General features: G+C 42.1%; 1 pseudogene; it reads left to right on the top strand.

Moving 5' to 3' along the window:
* The first annotated feature begins 1,506 nt into the window (after positions 1–1,506).
* LOC105994026 lies at positions 1,507–11,154 on the top strand (annotated as a pseudogene).
* Positions 11,155–23,990: the final 12,836 nt, after the last annotated feature.

The following is a 23,990-nucleotide window of genomic DNA, read 5'->3' as shown; positions in this document are numbered from 1 at the left end:
TGTGGATAACCATTCGGTCCACTCCCAATCAGAGCCCTTTAAAGAACCATCCAACATCATCTAGTAAAAAGCAGTTGTATACAGTATAGCCAAAAAGCACATAAGGATACAGTGACAGTCCTGCTGCCTAACACCAAAGCCAGCCTTGAATTGAGCTGAATTGAGCCAACCCTCCACATTCCCAGGTGACACTTGCTGGAGACCAAACTCGAGGACCCCCCAGGCCTCTCTCCCACCAAAGGGCACATCAAAGATTCCTTCCAACTGAACACATTCCCCCTCCACACCACCACCATTACATGTACCCTAAGAAGCCAAGTCCTCATCCCTTACATTTCTGTTCTGATGCTGTTGTTATTTATGAAGTGATTTTTTTTCATTTTATATAATTTCCATGTGATAGGGCTGGAAAGTCCAACATCTGTAGAGGAGGGCCTCAGTTTAGGATATGAGGAAAATTGATGCCTTTGTGAGTTTGCAATCTACAGGGCAGGTCAGTAGCTTGGAAATTCAAACAGGATCTCTGTGTTCCAGTCCTGAAGCAAATTGCTGCCTCTCTTGGAAACCCATTTTTGCTCTTAAAGCCTTTGGTTGATTGGATGAGGTCCAGAGATACTATTTACAGTAATCTCCCTTACTTAAAGCTAATTGATTCTAAAGGTTAATCACATCTACAAAATGCCTTCACAACAATATCTAGATTAGTGTTTGACAAAAAAAAAAAAGGAAGGAAGAAAGCCAGCTAGGCACTAGTGGTTCACATCTGTTAATTGTAGCTACTCAGGAGGCTGAGTCCTGAGGATCATAATTCAAAGCCAGCGTAGGCCAAAAAAAGTCCATAAGTCTCTCATCTTAAACAGCAAATGCTGGAAGTAAAGTTGTGGATCAAGTGGTAGTGCACTACCCTTAAGCAAAAAAGCCTAGCAAGAGTGTGAGGCCCTGAGTACAAGTCCTAGTACCAGGACACACACGTTGCAAAAACAAAACCCAAACCCAAACCACCTGGGCATCATATAAATCCAAGCTCACACATACCATTCACCACCACAGGCCTTTTCAAGGTGACAGATAGAAATGACATTTTCTTAAATCTCTCAAACATTGGAGATCCTTAAAAACAGTCCAACTATGGATCCACAATAGAAATTAAACAACAGGAAAACTTGTCTGTGGGTGCCAAATCTAGAGATGTGAATGTCTTTGCAGCACCCAAGCTGATGAAAAAAAAAATCCAGTAATTACAGACATTTGGAGGACCTCAGAAACAACCCTGGCACATCTAAAAGTTCTCATGTGATGAGTCTCTACTGGGAAAAACGTGATCAAAAGAGCCACGGGGATCACGTAGCTTAGTAAAAGGGAATGGACATGAACACAGGAATCTGGAAATTCTGCCTAGAGATTGATTGAAAAGGAAATGAAAATATCTCATCCTGAATCATGGCAGAAAAAATGCTTCCACCATCTAAGATGTTTTCCTGAGCTATGTTACCACTGAATTCTGCAATGGGCTTTCTGGATGCAGAAGGATGCAGACAGGCATACAAGGACAGCAGAGTGATGATGTTTGGAGAAGGTAGGACCAGGTCTTGGATGTGTTTGAAGTCAGGTAGCTTCAGAGATCTTTCATATGGTCTGGACTTGTAAAAACCACTATATTGAATGAGAAACCTAAGCAACTCCATTTTACTTAAGACCCCATCTCAGTTCTGCGACTTAACTCGTGGCCCGCTTTAGCCCCAATGCCAGGATTTTATGACAGAAAGCCATGCACAAACAATTTTTGGAGCTATAGATGGCGTCTGCTTAAGGCAGGTGTTTGCCCCCGAGTGACTTTGCCCCTGAGTGACCTAGGGCTAAGAGTTTCAGTTAAAACTATATAATGTTCTGACCAACCGGTTCTTCAGAGCCCAGGGCGAAACATGCCATGCATACTGTTGGTCCAGGTGTGACTCATAACCGTTTGTGGTCAAGCTATGGACCAAGGATATTTTTCTGTAAAGGTCAATCAATCATATTTGCCCAGCTTAGCTTGCTTTAAATGTTAACCAATCATGTAATTTCTTACGTAAAAGTTCCTTAAAGTTGTTTGTTTAATACTATAAAAACTGTGCTGATTCTATGCTCGGGGCCTCTTAGCATCACCAGTTACCGAGTGCACGGAGGACCAAGTTTGAGCTTGCAATAAACGACTCTTTGCTGTTTGCATTGATCGTGGTCTCTGGTGGTCTGTGAGGGGGCATCTGAAAACGGGGTACTTCATTGAGCAGAACTGGTCATTCCTGTAACCCTCAGTTATTGAGAATAATGAATGACACTGTCCTAATGATTCTCTTCCCTGGTAAACATTTATTTTAGCAGGAATCTTAAGATTATTCTTTTTCTTTTCTTTTTCTTTTTTTTGTCCATCATGGGGCCTGAACTCTGGGCCTGGGCACTGTCCCTCAGCTCTTCAACTCAAGGCTAGCACTCTACCACTTGAACCACAGCACCACTTCTGGCTTTTTTTGCTTATGTGGTGCTGAGGAATCAAACCCAGGGCCTCGTGCATGCAAGACAAGCACTCTACCACTGAGCCACCTTCCCAGCCCCAGGATCATTTCTTACATGATCTCACCTGCACATTGACACATGTCTCAATGAGTCTTCCATGTGGCAAATCTCTCACAGCATTCTCTCTGTCTCTCTGTCTCTGTCTCTGTCTCTCTCTGTCTCTCTCTCTTTCTCTGTCTCTCTCTGTCTCTCTCTCTTTCTCTCTCCTCTCCTTATTTCCCAGCATACTTTAAGGTCACTTTAGGCAATGTTGGAGATTGTCTCCACAGTGGTCAGTGCAGGTGAATGGCACCAGGGCAAAATTCTGTTTATGTTTCTTCCTCCCTGTGATGCATTTTCCTGTAAACCATTAGTAAACTGTTCAGTCTACATGGATCTCCAATGAACTTTCCCACAGCAGATTTTACAGGAAACATCTGAATCACTGCTGTCAGTAGGTTTTTGTGTAATAAGAAAAAACAATACTTGTATTTTTGCTTCAAAATTCAGCAACTTCTTGCTTTCCTTTTCAAGTGGTAAGGAAGGAAATCTTCATTGGTTTGAACACCACAGTTTCTTACACAGTACTTACGTCGTATGCTTGGGCAGAACACATTGTGGCTGGAGCATATGGCAGCGAGCTTCTTCACCTCTTTGTAGATCAGATGTCTCTCTTCTGTTCTAAAAGCCTTTATATGTAGGTGTCTACAATATCACAGGCCTGCCTCATCCCTAACTCCAATCCATGTTCCATCCCACTTTTTTCTGAACACAGCTGAGATTTGACTTTGGGTAGAGTTAGGAGGGCAGGACTAAGGGATTGGAGCAGCTGTTGTTAAGGAGACAGTGAGGAGAGGGAGCTAGGATTCCAATCAAAGGGCATAACTGTGTAGGAAGACATCATTTAACTTTATACCTCTCTGAGGGATAGGTAAGTGTCATAGACTCTTCAAAGGCATGAGATTTGCACCCTGAAGCTTCTAGAACCACCTCTGTGGCAAACAGTGCCTCACTCTCCATCCCCAAGACTACACTCTCTACCCTTACCCATGTGAGTCTGGTCTTTGCAACAAATGGAAAGGCCTATACTTGGTGAGTTCAAGTTTCATCATTTCTTCAACCTACTCATGTGAGAGTTCCTAGCTTTTTCAAAAGTAAGTTGACATTTGAGTGTTGGTATATATGAAGGCTATAACATTAAGAAGGAAAGCAGGGCATCTTTGTTGACATGGGCTGGGTCTAAGGGCACCTATTGTGGTGAAAATGAATTTCTAACATATTCCCACATAGTTGACTGCTCTCTGTCACCAACCATGAGCTGATTCATTGAGATTATTCCATGAATTTTTTTTCCATTTCATTTGTTAATAAATCTTTTTCCATTTTTATGGAAATCAAGTTCATTTAAGGGGAATATTTTATAACTTTCTAATGTGGGAAGTATTTTTACTGAAATAGTTGCAACAACTAAATTGAGAAGCTAAACCTTTAATCTTAAGAGATACTTTCCTTGGAGTTCCTGAATGCTTTGTGGTTATAAAAGACTCTGTGTGTGTGTGTGTGTGCGCGCGCGCACAAGCGTGTGAAGCCATAAAATATAAATGACACAGAGAATTCAAGAGGATGGAAATTTGTTTCAATAACATTAGTTCTGTAGGTATTATTTATTCCAAATCAGTTCAATAGTAGGAATTTATTTTTGAAGTTTAAAATTTATTTTATCTTATTTTATTTTTGGTTGATTGTGGGGCTTGAACTCTGGGCTTGGGTGCTGTCCCTGCGCTCTTCAGCTCAAGGCAAGCACTCTACCACTTGAGCTTCAGCACCACTTCCAGTTTTCTGGTGGTTTATTGGAGACAAGTGTTTCATGGACTTTCATGCCCCGGCTGGCTTTGAACCACGATCCTCAGATCTCAGCCTCCTGAGTAGCTAGGATTACAGGTGTGAACCACCGGCACCCAAGTGAAGTTTAAATTTTTATACAGTTATCACCTACCTTCTAAGGAAAGAAATGACTGTCTGAAATAACTTTGGTAGGGAAATGTTGAATGCATTTTTTAAAATTCTACAGAAGTGTTGAGTTTTTCTTAGCAAAACAATGGTAAGAAAAGGTTGATTCTGTAGTATGAGGTGCTTCTAGAGAAGAATTTGCTGGAGTTTTTGTGGCATCATACCTCTCTCACAGTACCAAATTTGCTCACCATGAATGTGGTATTCTGTTTTGTACTTCTTAATCACTTTTGTCTCCCCTAGTATTAGAGCTTGAACTCATGCCCTCATCCTCTCATTTGGCTTTTTCTGCTCAAAGCTGGTGCTCTACCACTTGAGCCATACTTCCATTTCTGACATTTTTCTAGTTAATTGAAGATAAGAATTTCACAGATTTGTCTGCCTGAGCTGGCTTTGAACTGCAATCCTCCGATTTCAGCCTTGGTTTCTCGATCATTTTAAAATCCAACTCATGAGGTGACACTGGTGTATGACTGAGACCTGACATACCTGTCTTTGTCTTATTTTGTTATTTTTACCCATCTATTTTTCCCCCTGCATTCTTGATGGGCAGTAGGAAATCACTTCATTCATGCATTTGTACTCATTTTGTATTTACCCAAGGTAAGCAGGAAGGAAAAAGAAACAATACCTTACCATCAGCAAGAATCATTGCACATGGAGAGCCTGCAGTGATTGAAATAATGGGACACGCAGGAAGCTGAAACAGGTTGAAAACAAGCCTTGGTCCAAGCTGAGCAGGAAATGGCTTCCAAAATGCATTAGTTAACCTGGCTTGGAGAAATGCTGTACATAATAATGAGAAATGTTAATGGTGATTATTTTCAGCCAAGCCCTCTAAAAGAGGAAGTTTTCATTGGTAAGGCATTTCATTTAAACATTGAAATGTGGTGTAATGTGAAGTATGAAATAAGTTTTGAAAGGAAGCTTGTGATTAAGAAGAAATGCAGTGGGCATTTAATAAGTGGAGGAACCGCAGATAATTAACTGGCATGCATAAAGATTCATGCTTTATACCAAAATTTTAATTTTGCACATAAATGTGCCTGATGTAGGCAGCATTTAATCACCTAGCTGACAGGAGTAACTACTTTCATTTAACCTTGACTGAAGATCATGAATTCTAACAGGTTTAATTGGATACATCATTTAACAGAATGAACAGAGCAAATTTTTCTCAATTCATAGGTTGTGATTGACATGCACCAGCAATAAGGCGTTGCACAATTACAGCTGCTCTGCATTCCTGCCCTGGGCAGGAATTGCCATAGTGATGTGACACTACTGGATCACTGTGGCACAGGAACTGCACTGAATCTCCCCTTGTTTTGAAAAGGGCACTGCTTAAAAAAAAAAAAAAGGAAAAAGAAAGATGGAAAGAAGGAGAAAGAAAGAAAGAAAGAAAGAAAAAAAGAAAGAAAGAAAGGCTGAGACTGGATGGTGTTAGACATTTAATTTTTCTCATATCAATCACACTCATATGTACATCCTTTAAGGGAAAAGGTATATCTTGATATCAGTCCCGTGGAGAATGGGAAAATAAGGACACTATTTCTTTTATTCTTTCTTTCTTTCTCTCTTTCTTTCTATCTATCTATCTATCTTTAGTTATACAAAGGAGTTGCTATTTGGCAAAGCAGTTAATGATATATAATATCATATATATATATAATATAATAAGAATATATCTTCATCAATGCCATCACTTTAAACATTCTTACCCATCCCTCCCCTACTCAACCCCTTCCCTCACTTTTCTTGTATTTTATAGGATATACACTGGGTTCTTGACTGTATTCTCTCCTCTTCTCCTCTTCATTTATCTACCCTTTTCCCCTCGGCCCCACCCCAACCCTTTTGAGGTCTATTTTTTTTTTTTTTTGTCAGTCATGAGGCTTGAACTCTGGGTCTGGGCGCTTTCCCTCAGCTCTTCAGCTCAAGGCTAGTGTTCTACCTCTTTTTTTTTTTTTTTTGGTCTGGTCGTGGGGCCTGAACTCTGGGCCTGGACACTGTCCTTCAAGGCTAGCGCTCTACCACTTGAGCCACAGTGCCACTTCCAGCTTTATTTTTCTTTTTGCTTATGTGGTGCTGAGGAATCAAACTCAGGGCCTCATGCATGCAAGGCAAGCACTCTACCACCGAGCCACATTCCCAACCCCCTAGTGCTCTACCTCTTGAGCCATGGTGCCACTTCCAATTTTCTAGTGGTTAATTGGAGATAAGAGTCTCACAGATTTTCTTGCCCTGGCTGGCTTTGAACTGCGATCCTCAGATCTTGGCCTCCTGAATAGCTAGGATTATAGGCGTGAGCCACTGGTGCCTGGTGAGGTCATTATATTTTATATATCTGTTTGGTACATTTCTTCTCAGAGTGTCAGAAAAAATTATAGACAAGCAAAACAGACTCCGAAAAGAGAACCCTTCAAAACCCATGGAGCCTCCAGTCCTTCTAGAGGAAATGCCTTGTGGTATGAGCTCTTGGGGTGCCACCTCTCCAGGAAGAACTGGGGCCTTTATTGTAGAGTAGGAGACTGTTTCCAGAGTCTCTGAAACACTGGGGATATAGTACCTAGGTTGGAATAAGAACAGAAGACTGGATTGGAAATCTTTGTCTTTCTCCCTCCTTTGCTTCATTGATAAAAACCTGAATGAGCCAGACATGGTGGTTCACACTTATAATCCCAGTTCTTCAGAGGTGGTGGTAGAAAGATCATAATCTGATACTGACCTCAGGCACAAAGCCTAAAATAGCCTAAAATAGCCAGTGGCTCAGACCTATAATCCTAGTTACTCAGGAGGCTGAGATGTAAGAATTGAGATTCAAAGCCAGCATGGGCAAAAAGTCTGTAAGACTCCTATCTTCAATTAACTATCCAAAAAAGCCAGAAATGGAGCTGTGGTTCAAGTGGTAGAATACCACTGGCCTTGAGTAAAACACTTCAGAGAAAGTGCCCCACAGTTCAAGCCTAGACTGGCCATAAAAACAAAAACAAAAAAACAAGAGCCAGACGTGTAGCTGAAAAGTGGTAGAGCACCAACTTAGTAACCACAGAACCCTGAGTTGAAACCCTGGGTCTACCAAATGAATAAATAAATGTTTGGGGGTTTTTTGTTTTAAAAAAAGGAATTCCAGGGTTGGTAGGTATAGAAGAAGCAAATTTCCCTAATGAAGTTATGAACTTTCTCCTCATAAAATGATAAATTGATCAGTGTTTTGAAAGATTTTTCTCTACAAATCAAACAGCACTGGTTTCCTTTCAGATTGTTTCTCCATGAGCCTTTCATCACCCTTGCTCAGCAAGGTGACCTTGTTCATTACCAGTTCATTAACCTGATGCTCAAGGTCCCTCCAGTCCTGCGGGCCCAGGATAGGGGTGGGGGTATGGGGTGATGGCCCCTCCTCCCACACTGCTGTTTGCAAAGATTCGATGTCCTTACACTTGTCACTGCCCACTTACATCACCGCCAATACCACCCAAATTAAGGGCTCCTTGAGGACAGACTATAGCCTTCCTTCCCACATCCCCAGTTCTTGGGCTGGTGCCTATTGGCTAACCCTATTCCTCCACCATTATTCAACTCTAGGAGTTAAGAACAGAGATGCTCTGCTTTCCTCTGCCTCCTCTTGTCTTGGTTGTTCACCTAGCAAAAGTCTAGCAGCAAGGTCATGTAGAAGCTAGGTGCTGGGCTGTAGGCCTCTGAGATGAAGAATACAGAGCACTGGGGTCTAGCAGGTCCCAGTGTCATGGGGGAGATAGAGGAAAAATATGTAATGATCGTGTAGTATGAGGAGAAGCAACAAGACTGGGCAGATGAAGTGGAGGGGGAGGCGTGACTATCACCTTTTGTTGTTGTTGTTAGTCTTGGAGCTTGAACTCTGGGCCTCTGTGCTGTTCCTTGGCCTCCTTGTGCTCAAAGCTAGCACTCTCACTTGAGTCACAGTGCTACTTCCAGTTTTTTCTGAGTAGTTTATTGGAGATGAGTCACATGGATTTTACTGCCCAGGCTAGCCTTGAACCCTGATCCTTAGATCTCAGCCCAGGATTTTCAGGTGTGAGTCACCTATGCCCCACTTTTTTTTAATTTATTTTTAATTTTCGGTCTAGGACTCTGTACCTGCCACTTTCACTCATAGGCTAGAGCTCTATCAACTGAGCCATGCCTCCAACCCCAGGACTACTAGAAAAGCTTTTGTGAAGATATGACAGATTTGCATGAGAAGCTGGTTTGGAAGCCTGGAAGGTGAAGTAGAGAAAAGAACATTTACATGATTCTGGTGTGGAACAGTACAGCTTATTTTCAGAACAAAAAATAGTTCTCTGAAGTAGAGTGCCAGCCAAGTTTGAAAGGTGGATGGAGCCAGGCCAGAGGTTCTTCTGTGATATGCCAACATCTGCATTCTCTCCCAGAAGTGGGGAACAGGGAAGGGGTTTACTGAAGGTCAGCTTGTACCTCTGACAATGGATGTGAGGCAGGGGTTGAGGGAGAAGAGTTACAGCCAACAGAGAATTGCTGCTTCTCCTCCTTTCCCCCTAGAGATTCCTCTATTCTTCTCCCCTCCCTTCCCTCCTTCTTCCCTCTTTCCCCCTTCTTTCTTTCCCTTCCTTCCTCCCTGTCCCCTTCTCTTCCTTCTTTTCCTCCATCTCTTTTTCCTTTAATCCTTCTTACCTGTCCCTTTCTTCCTTCCTGTCTTCCTTCCTTCTTTCCTTCCTTATCTCCTTCCCTTCCTCCCTCTCTCCCCTTCCTGCCTTCCTTATTTCATTCCTTTCTTTCTCTTCTTTCTACTTCTCACTCCTTTTCTTCCCTTCCAGGATGGACTTAAATGGTCTTTCCCATGTTATTGGACTCTGTAGAGGTATGATCTCAATCAAGAATGTGCTGTTCTTCCATAGGAGTTTCTCCACTAGTGCAGGGGGCAGGACAGAAAGGGGTCATCTCAAGCAGAAAAGATTGAGGTTAGAAACTAGAAGAGCAGTAGAAGAAGTATCCCTGGGACTGTAGGACTGTGGGGGTTACTTTGGAAACTTACTCCATGGTCCCTGGCCCCATGGATTCCTGAGGAAGTACCTGTCCTGAAGCTAGAGACGCCCCCCCCCTTCCCCTTGGAAGTACTAAAGCTCCTCCCCTCTGCTGAGCACTCACTGGGACAGCTTCCAAGAGGACCAGGGACAGCACTTCCCTTGGGTCTGCTAATACAGTGAGTTTCCCAAAAAGCCTAGGCCATTGCAGCTTCTCCTCAGAATACACTGTTTTGAGCTGCTCAATCCCTCAGTCTCATTGAGGCCTCAGTTGACCAATAAGTTCTCTTCCTTCATTTGCCTTCATTTACATAATGATCCACCTCCCTCACTAAGGTATGAAGCTGTAAGGTCAGGGGCCATAGCACATCTACCTCTGTCCTGCCCTTCTCCTTCTAGTTTTCAGAAGTGCCTAGACTTCTTATGGGTTGAATTAGATCAAGCCCAAGTTCTATATTGAAATCCTAACCCCCATCTCAAGATGGAACTATGTTGGAAGCGGGATGATAGACTTTTTTAGCATTGAAATTAAGTCACTAGAATAGGCTCTAACCCAATATGACCTGTCTCTAAGAAAAGGGGAAATCTGCTATATACACAGGGCCCTGTAAAGAAGATAGAGTGCTTTTTCTAGCCAAAGAAAGAAGAGCAGAAATTTCCAGCACCCATCAGAAACTTGGAGAGAGACAAGAGAATGCTCCTCTCATACTCCTCAGAAGCAATGAACCCTGCTGACATCTTGCTATTGGGTCTAGAGGAAAACCACCTTGCTTGTGGCACCTTGCAAGACACTAGTCCAATAGGTTATTTAATCAGAAAGTTCTAGAAAGAAAAAAAGATAAAGTTCTTCTTGGGGAAAGGTTGGTTTGCCAACTGTGCCACCATCCATGCCATTTAATACACTTTAAGTAGAGCTGGAAGGAAGGAAGGAATGGAGAAAACCCAGAGGGTGTTCTTAATTGCTTAACTGGCTTAAAGACATTTAAACTGTGACTTAAGACCAGTCTCAGAGATAATTTCCATGCTGGGGGAAGTGGTATATGTCTGTGGTCCCAGCTATGGAGGTAGGAGAGCTATATCCAAGAAACCCCAAGGAAAATTAGCACAAGACTCTATCTCAAAAACAAACTAGTCCCTTCCTCTTCCTCGGCGCTGCCTCCGGACGCTGCCCTCTCCTCCTGCTCGCGGCATCGTGGCGCCCTCAGACCGCTGGTGAAGCCCAAGAGCGTCAAAAAGAGCACCAAGAAGTTCATCCGCCAGCAGTCCAACCGATATGTCAAGATTCCACATGGCTGGCAGAACCCCAGGGGCATTGACAAGAGGGTGTGGAGAGATTCGAGGGCCAGATCTTGATGTCCAACATTGGTATAGGAGCAATAAGAAAACAAAGCACCTGCTGCCCAGCGGATTCCGGAGGTTCCTGATCCACAACATCAAGGAGCTGGAAGCGCTGCTCATGTGCAACAAGTCTTACTGCGCTGAGATCGCCCACGTTTCCTGCAAGAACCGAAAGGCCATCGTGGAAAGCGCTGCCCCGCTGGCCATCAGAATCACCAGTCCCAAGGCCAGGCTGCGCAGTGAAGAAAATGAATAGATGGCTCACATGCACCTTTTATTTGTGCTTAAATGAACCACAGAAACTGCTATTAAAAAAAAACTAACATAAGGAGGGGGGTGGGGGGGGCTCACATAGGAGAGCAGTGAGGCCCTGCCTTCAATCCTCAATTAAAAATAAATAAATAAACAAAATAGAGTCGTGTACAGGGCAGCTCATTTCTGTGGTTCTAGCTGTTCAGGAGGCTGAGATCTGAGGATGGTGGTTCAAAGCCGGCCTAGGCAGGAAAATCCATGAGACTCTTATTTCCACTAAAATATTTTTTTTAAAAATGTTGAAAGTGGAGCTGTGGCTCAAGTGGTAAAGTTCTAGCTTTCAGCACAAAACTTCAGGGACAGCACTCAGACCCAGAGTTCAACCCACAGGCCTGATGGGAGAAAGGAAAGAAAGAAAAAGAAAAAGAAAGAAAGAAAGAAAGAAAGAAAGAAAGAAAGAAAGAAAGAAAGAAAGAAAGAAAGAAAGAAGGAAGGAAGGAAGGAAGGAAGGAAGGAAGGAAGAGGGAGGGAGGGAGGGAGGGAGGGAGAAAAAACTAAAGAAAAGAAAAACAATTTCACCAGCTCAAGAAGGACTTCACTAAGGTTCTATAGTTACATCTTGTTTCTTGCCAGATGCCCAGCCTCAGTTTCCCTAGATACATAATAGACTAATACAGGTTTAGGAATCCTCAGAGGGACTTAGAAATTCTCATATAAGTTATGTATCTAATTATTCCAGTGTTAATGTTTTCCCCTAAGCAAATCATAGCAAAATTTTACATAATGAGTTATCTGCCAGCAACCATCCCAATGTGCCATGAGCACCTAGTTTCCTTTCTTCTTGAAGTTCTTTATGAACAACAGTAAATGTGCAGATGATTTATTGAATAAAGAACAACACATCACACACACACACACACACACTCACACAGAATTAAAAAATGTTCTTTTACTGCTTGAACAATGACTCTTGAGCATAGCTTTTCTCTTCCAAATTACTCTCTTCTCACCCTCTTCCTCCTCCAAAGAAGCTGCCAGGGCTCTACCACACATCCACACACAGCCTTCATTTTCCTACCCATTTCCTCGGAGCCTCCTCTGTCATTGCATCTAGCTCAGTGGAACCCTCCCCACCCCAATCCCCTTGGCCTTCTTTCTCCATTACATCCCCAGCTGGAAATGTTGGTGCTGCCCCAGCTCCAGGCCCTGGCTCCCTCCGAGTTCTTGATTCATCCCAGCTCTTCAAATCTCACCTTAAAAGCTTCCCCTAGGTTTTATCTTGCCTTCAGCGCTCAATGCAAAATGTTTGGTGACACTTTATTAAGTGTGTCATTGGCACTAATGGTGCACAAACCAATTGTATTAAATCTTCACAGCTCTAAGTAATTTGTCTGGGAAAATGGCATTCTCCATTTCCTCACCAGGATTTTGAATTTATCTATATGTTCTTTTTTCCATCTTTTTTTTTTCCTTCCCCCTTGGAGCTGTTTTGAACAAACAACAAAAATTACATAAACTGTCGAGGATCCTTTTCCTTCATTTTCCCGCCTGTACCTTCTCATTGTGAGAATTGACACAGTCCCCCCACGAGGGTATGTTTACTTCTGGGCACACTGTATAATTTAACTTTCTGCTATATAAAATAAGTCACCAGTGATTTTTTTGTTTGTGACTTGTTCAGACAATGTCCAAAGTTGTTTCTCACTGTTTTTATTTAAAGGCACTAGACACAAACCTGGCTGCTTTAGCGTCAGCCTGCATGAGGGCTGCAGCTGAGAAAATCCGCTGTCAGGAAGAGTGAATAGAACTAACAAGACTATTGAGCTGGCCAACAGATTAGTGAAAAGGTCTGGAGGTGAGGTCTTACAGGGCAGGCTAATGAAGCAGACTGAAGAAAGCATTTCTTTGTTAGACACTACTGATCTGGCAATAACAGCAGCACTTAGCAAAGAGCCTGATGAGCTGAAAAAATTATGTCATTATCATTCATTTTTTTCATAATAGAAACATGTTTTTGACCTTTACATTTTCTTACATTTTACCATGCTGTGGCCTGTATTAACTGTAAGATTACCTAGTGACTAGCATATTCAAGAAGCCCTCCAGGAACTGGTATGTTCAATCATGCCTTAGTATTGACAAATAAAGTTAGTGCAATAGAAAAAAAAAAGCAAAGACTTTATTTGGAACAATTAGACAATGCTAATGAGCAAACCCTACGTTGGTTTGCCACCAAGCGCAATGCAATTTGTCCAACTTAGTTAAGGGATGGAGTAATAATGCCCTAATTATCTGTCTAAGATGTGCCCTGGATATTTCAGAGGGGACAAAGAATAAAGGCTGACAAACCATGAATTATCCGAAATAATCCATATTGTTAAAGGTTGGCTCCTGACAAAGTCTGGTCACCGGCAGCTTTCTCATTTGCCATTCATCTATTGTTAATTTAATCTTTTGTGTATATTCAAATTTTTTTCCTCTGGGTTAACATTTGTTGGGCGAATGTCTCTTCTGTTCCCCACAGTTTTAGGAAGACTGGTTTTTGAGTTCGTTGTTGTTGTTGTTGTTGGGGGTGTTTTGGGGCTGTTGGGTGTTTTTTTTTTTTTTTTTGGCTTTCCATGCCTTCTTTTATTTTGCTAACTGGACTTGTGGGCCAAGAAAGCATCAACCCACTGCCAATTAAACAGATTAATCCAACTGGATATTGTTAAAAAATAAATTGATGAGTGCTTGTTTAGTGCCATTTGAAGTAAAAGCTGAAAGGATTTAATGGCTGAGACGAAAAAGTCTCAGTGTCTTGGATGAAAGCCGGAAAATCTAATGAATTTAAATGTGTCCCTTCAGGGTAGCCATATTTCTTCTCACTGTGAGACATCGGTGTCTCTCAGATTAATAGAAGTCAATTACTATATTAATCTGACAAATCTATCACTGTTTTACCAAATCAGTTTGCCAACTCCAAAACAGAACAGGGAAATAGTAGAGGAGTAGCACTGGGTTTCCTCCCTTTCAAAAGAAAAAGTTAGAACTCAAGAGTCTAAAAGTTTGCCTGTGCCCAAGCTTTGTTTTCCTGTCAGACTTCCAGTCTACTAGGTACTTGTGACTGTCTAAGACCAGAAAGTGTGGGTTCTTCAACATTCTCCATGGCTTCTGCTATTCCCTTTCTGACAGAATGAATCTTTGGCCTCCAGAGAACATTCTACCAAAACTGTGAACGTGGAATGTCATTGGAGAAACTGGCCTTCCCTCAGCATCTTAGCTTCCTTCCTTCCTTTCCTTCCTTCCTTCCTTCCCTTCCCTCCTTCCTTCCCTTCCTTCCTCCCTCCCTCCCTCCCTCCCTCCCTTCCTTCCTTGTTTCCTTCCTTCCTTCCCTCCTTTCCTTCCTTCCTTCCTTCCCTGCTTCCCTTCCTTCCTTCCTTCCCTGCTTCCCTTCCTTCCTTCCTTCCCTTCCTTCCTTCCCTGCTTCCCTTCCTTCCTTCCTTCCTTCCTTCCTTACTTTGTTCCTTATTTTCTTTCTTTGGTTTGCTTTCCTTGAAATTTGAATTCAAGGCCTTATGCTAAGGTCTCATGCTTTTTGCCTAGGACCAGCCTCAGACTACCATCCTCCTACCTGTGTCTCCTTTGTAGCCTGGGGTTGCCCTGGATTGATTCTTCTAACTCGACCCTCTGAGTAACTGGAATAACAAGCATGTACCACCACACCCAGCCAGTAGTTTGACTTTTACATGCTGGCTCCATAGCTACCCAGACTTACATGTGGCCAGCCAAGATTTCATATTGTCATTACTAAGCTACCAACATGTAAACTCCACCTCCCTATGGTAGAAATGCTCAGTGTGTCTACTCCAAATCTCTGAGGAAATATTTGTGCCATTTATTCTGAGGCATTGTAGCAAAAGAAAGCACTGGAGACACCGTGACAATGCAGAAAGGCATGCACTGTGTACTGAGTTGGGATGACAGGAGCCAATCACAAGCTTCTCTGGCAAAATGGGAAGTGAAGATATTCCTTTCTTAAACTGTGCTTAATAATGTTTTTATTGAGCACTGGTGGCTCATGACTGTAATCCTAGCTACTCAGAAGGCAAAGCTTAGGAGAGGCAAAGGTCAAGACACTGAAAGTACAAGGCCAGCCCTAACAGAATTCAAGAGTCCATCTCAAACAATAGCTAGACAGAATAGCATGTGCCTGTCATCCAAGCTACATAAGAAGCAAAGAAAGGAGGATTGTGCCAGGCGCCAGTGGCTCACACCTATAATCCCAGTTACTCAGGTGGCTGGGATCACAGTTCGAAGAATACAGCCCAGACAGGAAAACACATGAGACTCTTATTTACAATTACACACACACACACACACACACACACACACAAGTGGACCTGTAGCTCAAGTGGCAGAGCTAGACTAGTCTTGAGCAATAGAGCACAGGCAAAGAGCCCAGGCCCTAAGTTCATATTCCAGGATCAGCATTTAAAAAAAAATTATATTGCTGGGCACCAGTGGCTCACGCCTGTAATCCTAGCTATATGGAGGCTGAGATCTGAGAACTTCAGTTCAAAGCGAGCCCGGGCAGGAAAGTCCGTGAGACTCCAATATCTCCAATAAACCACTAGAAAACAGAAAGTGGCGCTGTGGCTCAAGAGGTAGAGCACTCGCTTTGAGCTGAAGAGCTGAGGAACAGCGCCCAAGCCCAGAGTTCAAGCCCCTCAACCCAAAAAAAAAAAAATTATTATAGTCCAGGCCAGGCTAGTCAGAGTGTACATATGCTACACTATTCAAACAATAATGAAAGCAGAAATGGCTGTGGGTGTGGCTCAGGTAATACAGCACCTGACAACCAAGCAGAAGCCCTGAGCTCTAATCCAGGCACTTACAAAGAAAAAAAAGTTTTAATATTGAGCCCATTAAAATATTACCAGCCTGGAAATGTAGCTCACTTTAAAGTATTTCTTTTCTCCTCTTTGTCTTCTTTCAGATTTATTTTCCTTTTAGTTTTCCTTTTCAGTTCTTCCTGTTCATCTTTCTCAGTCTTCCTGCCTTCGTCTTCCTCTTTCATCTTTCTTCCTTTCCTTGTTTCAAACTATTTTTCTTTCTAGGTCTTTTTTTCCCCCTACTGTGTTTTTTTTTCCCAGTGATGAGTAAATCTAATTATTACTAATTTTTTTAAGATAATCCTTTTGAAGTAGATGATTAAATTTTTGTCTCTTTCTTTGTAAAATACAAAAATGATCTATTACAATAAGTTCAGTGTTTACAGCTTGGGGTTTATGTTTGGAGTAATCAAGGTCTTCATTTGTAAGTTCTGAGCGTTTCTCTCCCTTCGGTACTGTACTAATAGCCACTTCATTATCATTTTCAACAATTCCTTGCTATCACTCATTATGAAATGTTGTTACAAGAATTGTTTTCCTCCAAGACCATTTCATTACCATCGTAAAATTCCTTTAATTAGCATATTTTGAAAATTAGTACACATTAAAATAATGAAATGCAGAGATTTCACTAAGACTTGTTGCTTCAGATTTGCTGTTATCTGTTTAAGAAGAGAATTTCAGAGCAGGCAATTTAAAAAAAAATCTGAATAGAAATTGACCCAGGGATCCATCACTAAGTCTTTATCCTGAAGAAATAAGATTGGGGCAAAGATTCCCTTCTGCAATAGTCATAAGTGCTATTTGTCATAGCTATAAATAAGATATGACCTCAATGCCCTAAGACTAGATATTGCTTAATAAAAAATAAGTTTTGAGACACCTACAATACAGAGTCTCAGACACCATTAAATGATGCTGTAGAAGCATTTGACCAATAGGGAAGTGTTCCAGTATATCTTGAAGTAACCACACTTACAACTGAAGTCCATGCTGTAATCTCAGAGCCTCCCATGGCCTTTGCACAGTGGGACTTTCATGCATTTGCTCTTTTCAGGGAACAGAATTTTGTAGCAAGAACGGAAGCTATGAAGGCTTGACTTTTTGTTAGCATAATGGTGAAATAGAAACTAAAGCAGGGCAATATAATTCAGATTCAAAACACCTTATTAGGGTGTCTTTTTAGTCAGTAGGATGAATAGAGTATGTCTGATACTGGGGTCCTAAAAGCCCTAAAATTCCTACCAGAAACTATCTCCAACTCCTCAAACCTTGGAAATCCATTGCATCTCTGCTTTGCTTTGGGTGAGGAGAGTTGGAGGGATAGTCTGTTTTTGAGGTCCTAAGGTTTGAATTCAGGGCCTTGTACTTGCTAGGCAGCTGCTCAACCACTGAGCCACGCCTCCAGCACATTTTTACACTGGCTATTTGTTTGTGATAGGGTCTCTCTTTCTTCCTGGGCATATGCCTGAACCATGATCATTCTATTTCTTGCTTCCTGGGTAGCTGAGATGACAGGCATATATCACCACACCCAGCTTCTTTGGTTAAGATGTAGTTTGGTGGACTTTTCTGCCTAGGCTGCCTTAGAACCAAGACCCTCCTTCTCTCCACCTCCCACATAGCTAGAATGACAGCAAAAAACAATTGGTTGGGGGGGTAATCTCATGAACTATTCTTCCCAGGCTTGTCTCAAACCTCAGTCTTCAACATTTCAACCCACCCAGAAGCTAGGATTACAGTTGTAAACCACTGGCATCCAACTTGTTTTTGTTTTGTTTTCATTTGTTTTGTTTTGAAATAGGGTCTTGGTATGTAGCACAAGCAACCTCACACTTTCAACTCTCTTGCTTCAGCCTCCTGAGGCTGGGATTATAGGTGTGCACCACCACATGTGGCCAACTCTGGATTTAAAGTCACTCTTTTAATGCAAAGGTATGAAGAACTATTTTTGTAAATAGTGAGATGATTCTTTAAAATACTGAAACAATCTTGTGAAATACACCATGCAATTTTACTGTAGCCTTTTGCTATTCCGAGAGATCTGTTGATAGAAATAACAAGTTGACTTGCTTACAGAAATATCTCAAATACAAAAAGGCCACTGGGATGCACCCCAAAGATTCCAACTACTTGCTGTATTACATACCTTCCCTCAGTTGTTTCATTAAAAAACTACCCTGAAAGCATTTTGCAGATGTAATTAAGGCCCCAAACCAGGTGTGCTTAAAATAGAAAGGTGTCCTAGTGAGCCTGACCTAATTAGTTCTTCAAAAGTGAAGGATTTGGCCTGATGGTTGCAGAAGAGGGGAAAATCATGAGACTGGGAGCACAGGTGCATTGGTTGTGAAGAATTCCTCTCCTACTGATGTCAAAGATGAAGAACATCAAGTTACAAGAAATATGGGCAGCTCAATAGGAAATGTACTCATTACCTTACTCATGTAACTGTAATCCCTCTATACAATAGCTTTACAATAAAATATTTTAAAAAAAGAAACATGAGCAGTGTCCAAGAGGTGATGGGAGTGCCCTTCCTGGCTGACAGCACAAAAGAATCTGGGCTTTAGTTCACAGCCACAAAGAACTGAATTGTAGCAGGGCCTTGGTGTCTCAGGCCTATAATCCTCACTATTCAGGAAGCTAAGCTCTGAGGAAGACTGGGCTGAGCAAACAAGTCCACAGACACTTTTCTCCATTTAACCAACAAAAAGCTGGAAGTGGAGCTGTGGCTTAAGTGGTCGAGCACCAGCCTTGCCTTAAGAGAAAAAAAAATGTGAGGTCCTGAGTTCGAGCCCTGATATCCAGTAGGAAAGGAGAGGAGAAGGGAGGGGAAGAGACTGCATTCTGCCAACAGCCTGAATGATTGTGGATCCCAGGGCTTCCAGCTGAGACTAGAGAAGGTAGACAGCAAACAGATCCAGTCTTGCTGGTCATCTCTCATTTATAAAGATTTAACAACACAGACTAAAAGTTCCTCGGAGGGGCATCAGGTTCCATGGAATGATGACTTAACTCACACATCAGTGTGGGTTCCTGATCAAACAATCTTCCTGAACTCCAGACATGCACAGAGCATTTGGGCTAGAGATTATCTTTCTGCATTACAGAATCAATGGCTTCATTTACTACCCATACTGGCTTGCGATCTGTACCGATGGAGGATTTGATCACATAGACTGACTTCAGGGAGGACAAGTACTTGGGCAATGATACCACTTTGCATGTGGGGTTAGAGTTTTGAAATGAAATAAGCTCTTGCTCAGTAGAACAGTAGTGGGTCTCTGTGTTCTAATACTTTTACTTCTTAACTACATTATCCGTCTACCACCACCTTCCATCTCTTTCTTACCTGTCTTCCTACTATAACATCTCTAATTCAATTTTTCTCTTTCTTTCTTTCTTTCTTTCTTTCTTTCTTTCTTTCTTTCTTTCTTTCTTTCTTTCTTTCTTTCTTTCTTTCTTTCTTTCTTTCATCCTGGTCCTTGAACTCAGCACCTGGGTGTTGTCCCTAAGATTCTTTTGCTCAAGGCTAGCAATCTACATGAGCCACAGCACTACTTCTAGCTTTTTCTGAGTAGTTCATTGGAGATAAAAGTCTCATGGCCCAGGCTGGCTTCTAATTGTGATTCTCAGATCCTCCTGAGTACCTAGGATTTACAGATGTGTGTCACCCTGTGAAGCCGGTACCCGGCTTCAATTGCTTTTCTTCTTATAATTGTGCGTAGTCATTTTTCTCAATCTCACTCTTATTTTTTTTTTATCAATGGCACAAGGGTAGAAAATAAAAAGTAAACATTTGTCCAGCACCATTTGTTCCTGCCTGTAATCCTAGCTGCTGAGGAGGCTGAGACCTGAGGATCACAATTCAAAGGCAGTGTAGGAAGGAAAGTCCATGAGACTCTTATTTCCAGTTAACCACTAAAAATGGAAGCAGAAATGTGGTTTGAGTGGTAGAGAGCCAGCCTTGAGTGAAGAAGCTAAGCAGGAGCATCCAGCATTGAGAGAGAGAGAGAGAGAGAGAGAGATTATAAATTATTTTACCTATTAATTTTCAAAACCTCATGAGAATTTCAAATCTGATTCCAAATATTTTTTATGATTTTTCACTCGTTATCATGATGAAGAGGAAACACTAAGCTCTTAGTAGAGGATGATGAACTGTAAAGCCCCAAAGAAACGTCTGTCATTACAAACTTAAATGATGTGAGCAGAGGGAGAAGGAAGAAATCACTCCCCTCACACAGGGGCTCCCAGGGCCTTCTCTGCCCTCCAAGTTGCTTTTATTGGCTTCCTGATAAGCATTACTCCTGGACCACTAATTCTGAATGCCTTCAAAAGTAGTTTGTGGAGTTCCCTATGACAACTTCAAGAAGAAGGCAAAAGGACATTTCATTTCCCCTTTGACTGTCCACTGAGAAATGAACCACAGAAGCCACAAAAATCCAGCCAAGCTTGTGAGGGAATAGCTGCAAGGGAGCCATGCATGTTTCATCTTCTGATAGGACCGACATCAGATGTCTGAAAAGCCTTATGCACTCAGCAGAAAGGAAACAATTCAAAATCCAAGTTGGAACTTCAGCAGGAGACACAGGAGATAGGTTCCTCGCCTGCTTTCCCTCTTGTTAAATAACAGAGACCCATTGCTGAGTGAGACTATTCCATTTCAAAATCATAGCACGCATGTGTGAAGTGGTGTCATCTCCCTGGGGCACTGTTCCCAGTGAAGCTAAGAGACACCAGGCATTGAAAGTCAGTGCAAACGGAAGGTAGGCCTTTGGAATATCTGCTTGCTAAGTGTTAGGTGTGGAATTGTATCCTCAAAAACACAAATGTTGAAGTCCTAACCACCAGTATTTCAGTACAGAGCCATTGTGGCTGTCATACGACAAGACTTGACTCACACAGGAGGAAGAAGGCTCTCATCCCACATGGCTTGACAAATGGGAAGGAAGTTTGAGCACAGACATATGCAGGGGAGGTCATGTGAACATGGGGGCTATGTTGTCACAACCACAGAACTACAGCAGTGGGGAGTGAGGTCCAGCAGAGCCTTCCGTGAGCCTTCAGAGGGACGTGGCTGAGGAGCCCTCAAGATCAGATTTCTGCCTCTGGAATCCCTGTCCATCCAACTCAGCTGGCTTGTGATGCTTTTCTACAGATTTAGTGGGGGTATTTTTAGGATTCTAGTAAATACAATAAGCATCATGATGTTTTCTTCATTGCTTTTGTTGTTTGGTCTGGTTTGGCTTTTTGAGACAAAGTCTCTCTATGTAGCTCAGGCTGGCCTTGAACTTGCACTCTTCCTCCTTACTCTTCTGAGATGGGGACTAGAGGTAGTCACTACTACACTTGTCTTTCATGACTTTAAACTTAGTTACCTGGGCAAGCAGTACCTCCTCTCAGGCTTCTAATTACAAGAGCTCTGAGGCAGGAGAGACTGGCAGGGTTGCCCAAGGCCAAGAGCAAACCAGAGATCTGTGGGAGATACTGCCCCAACTCACTGCTACCAACTGCAAATGAAGCCCCTCACCACCACCACCACCATCTCACTGTGGTGACTGAGCCAGAGAGCTTCCCTGTCCTTACAACCTGAAGTCTATTCTGTGGAACTTGAGTGGGACCACAGAGAACATGGCAGCATTTGTCTGGAGTTGTTAGTTTCTTCCAGTGCTTATTGCTGCTGTTGTTTTTCATGGGGTACTGAGGAATTCAACCTAGGGCTTCATGCATACTAGGCATGTACTTTGCCACTAAGCTACATTTCTTTAAACAATAAAATTTGCTTAGTTAAGCCGGGTGCCGGTGGTTCATGCCTGTAATCCTAGCTACTCAGGGGGCTGAGATCTAAGGATCATGGTTCAAAGCCAGCAGGGCAGAAAAGTCCATGAGACTCTTATCTCCAATAAACCACTAGAAAACAGGAAGTGGCACTGTGGCTTAATCGGTAGAGCACTCAGAGCACAGGGACAGCACCCAAGCCCAGAGTCCAAGCCCCACGACCAATCCCCCCCAAAATTTTTGCTTAGTTAAAAAGGAGAATTTAACATTTTTCCACCATGATACAAAAGAACAAATACATGAACATGACTTTTCTAATGATACATTTCTCACAGGTGTCTGATATGCTTTTTGAACACTTGTCTGTTCTTACTCAGTTTGGGGAAATTTGTGTTCTTTTTAGCCTTGCACCATTTTGTATCATAAATGTCAAATTTGCAAGAATTTTTTTCTATACAAAGGTCTTTTTTGGTGATAAAATCAAATTAACTTATTAAAACTGTATATATTTTCCTGCTGTTAAATCATGTGTGCATTGTACTGGCTGCACTGCTCATTTGTTTAATTTTATTCTATAAGTGTAGAATTAAAACTGATCTTATGCAAATTTAGTCAAATGTGCACAAATGTATATGCAAATTGTGCCTCTTGTTAACTACTCTAGCTCAACATTTTAGATACTACAGGTTCAGTATTTCAAAAGAAGTCTGGCCTTTGAGAAGACAGAGAAAAGTATAGCTTTTCTCATTATTTTCTTTGTCATTATCATTATTATCTCATAATTATCCAATATCAGATTTGAAGATGGTTACAAATCAGCTTGTATTATTATTCTGCCCTTAAGTTCACCCAGCATGTTCTTCATTGTGCAGATTCTCCACAGGGAAGTAGTTGGTTGGGAGTGGAATGGGTCTTGTGCTATGTGGAGATCCCAGGTTTGCCAGACTCTCACCCTGCCCCCATGCATTCTGCCTCCTCCTCTAGCTTTCAGTAAAAAGGAGTAACAGATGTTTGAGGTAAGATTGGGGGTTCCTTTAGCAAAATGCAACAAGGGAAGAGAACAGACTTATGATGTATGATAACTTGCAACCTTTGAATGAGGAAAGAAGTTAAAAATAATTTTTAAACGTGACTGGCCAACTCCTTCCGAATTTCAGTTTCTTCTGGATTTTTTTCTTCTTTGCACATTCTCTCATTTCTCAGGCACCAGCCAGCCCTCTGTCTCAGGAGCCTCTTCAAGGAGCCACAGTAGGCCCCAGACTTCCCTCAGAGCCTCCTGTGTGGCTCAGGGAAAAGAGGAGAGAGGTGTGGACCAATTAGAGAAACTCCCCCATTGCAGCAGGGGCCATGCCAAGATGGTAGTGCCCTTCCACAGCCTGGCTCTCCAGAGGGCATGGATTTCACAGGCACCTCTGGCTAGAGCACCTGATTTTGTTAAACAAACTTTTTTTAAAAAAAAATCTGTGGGATATGGGGTAAAACATGAGAGTAGACATTCTGGTGTGACCACGACACACTTCTCTTGATTCAGACCTTGGCTGCACATATTTAATTGGGAAGTTTTGTTTCCAACTGCATATGGTTGATTGTCTGGGGCCATTGGCTACTCACCTACATATGTTTTCCCCTTGTCAATGGGGAATTGCTGAGTATATAAAGGCCTCTAGAGACTCAAGCAGTGGACATTAGTGTGAATGTAAAAAACAGTGGTGTGTGTTTCTCCTTGGTTTATGATTCATCAGGGAAGATTGAAATAAGTAATGTTCCCCAAAAAGAGAGCACTTTACTTGTGTCATAAGTAAGATGGGGGCCAATAAACTATTAGAAATTGTAATATTCAGGACATACATATAACTCTACTCAAGGATAATGCTGGGCACATAACTCGTGCAGTTACCAGCAATCAGTCCCCCTCCTAGGACCCACAGAGCTAATAGGTCTACTGTGGCCTTTAAATTTCTACCCATACTTTGATGCATGTGTTCTCTGGAAAGCACAAATTATTAATCAGAGAGGCCTCTTTATGCCTCTGTTATGTATACCCAGAACCATCTGGAATACAAAATAAGAGGAATAAGATTCAGAGGTCAAATGATAACCAAATTTTCTATATAAGATTGATAGCAGGGGGTGGAAGCAACAGAAAACTTTTCTCTGACTTTGGAGACTCTGTTCAGATTTTAGCTTT

This window comes from Dipodomys ordii, unplaced genomic scaffold (genome assembly GCF_000151885.1).
Source record: "Dipodomys ordii isolate 6190 unplaced genomic scaffold, Dord_2.0 Scaffold5, whole genome shotgun sequence".
NCBI classification, from domain to species: domain Eukaryota; kingdom Metazoa; phylum Chordata; class Mammalia; order Rodentia; family Heteromyidae; genus Dipodomys; species Dipodomys ordii.
This window is presented reverse-complemented; position numbering and strand designations above follow the sequence as displayed.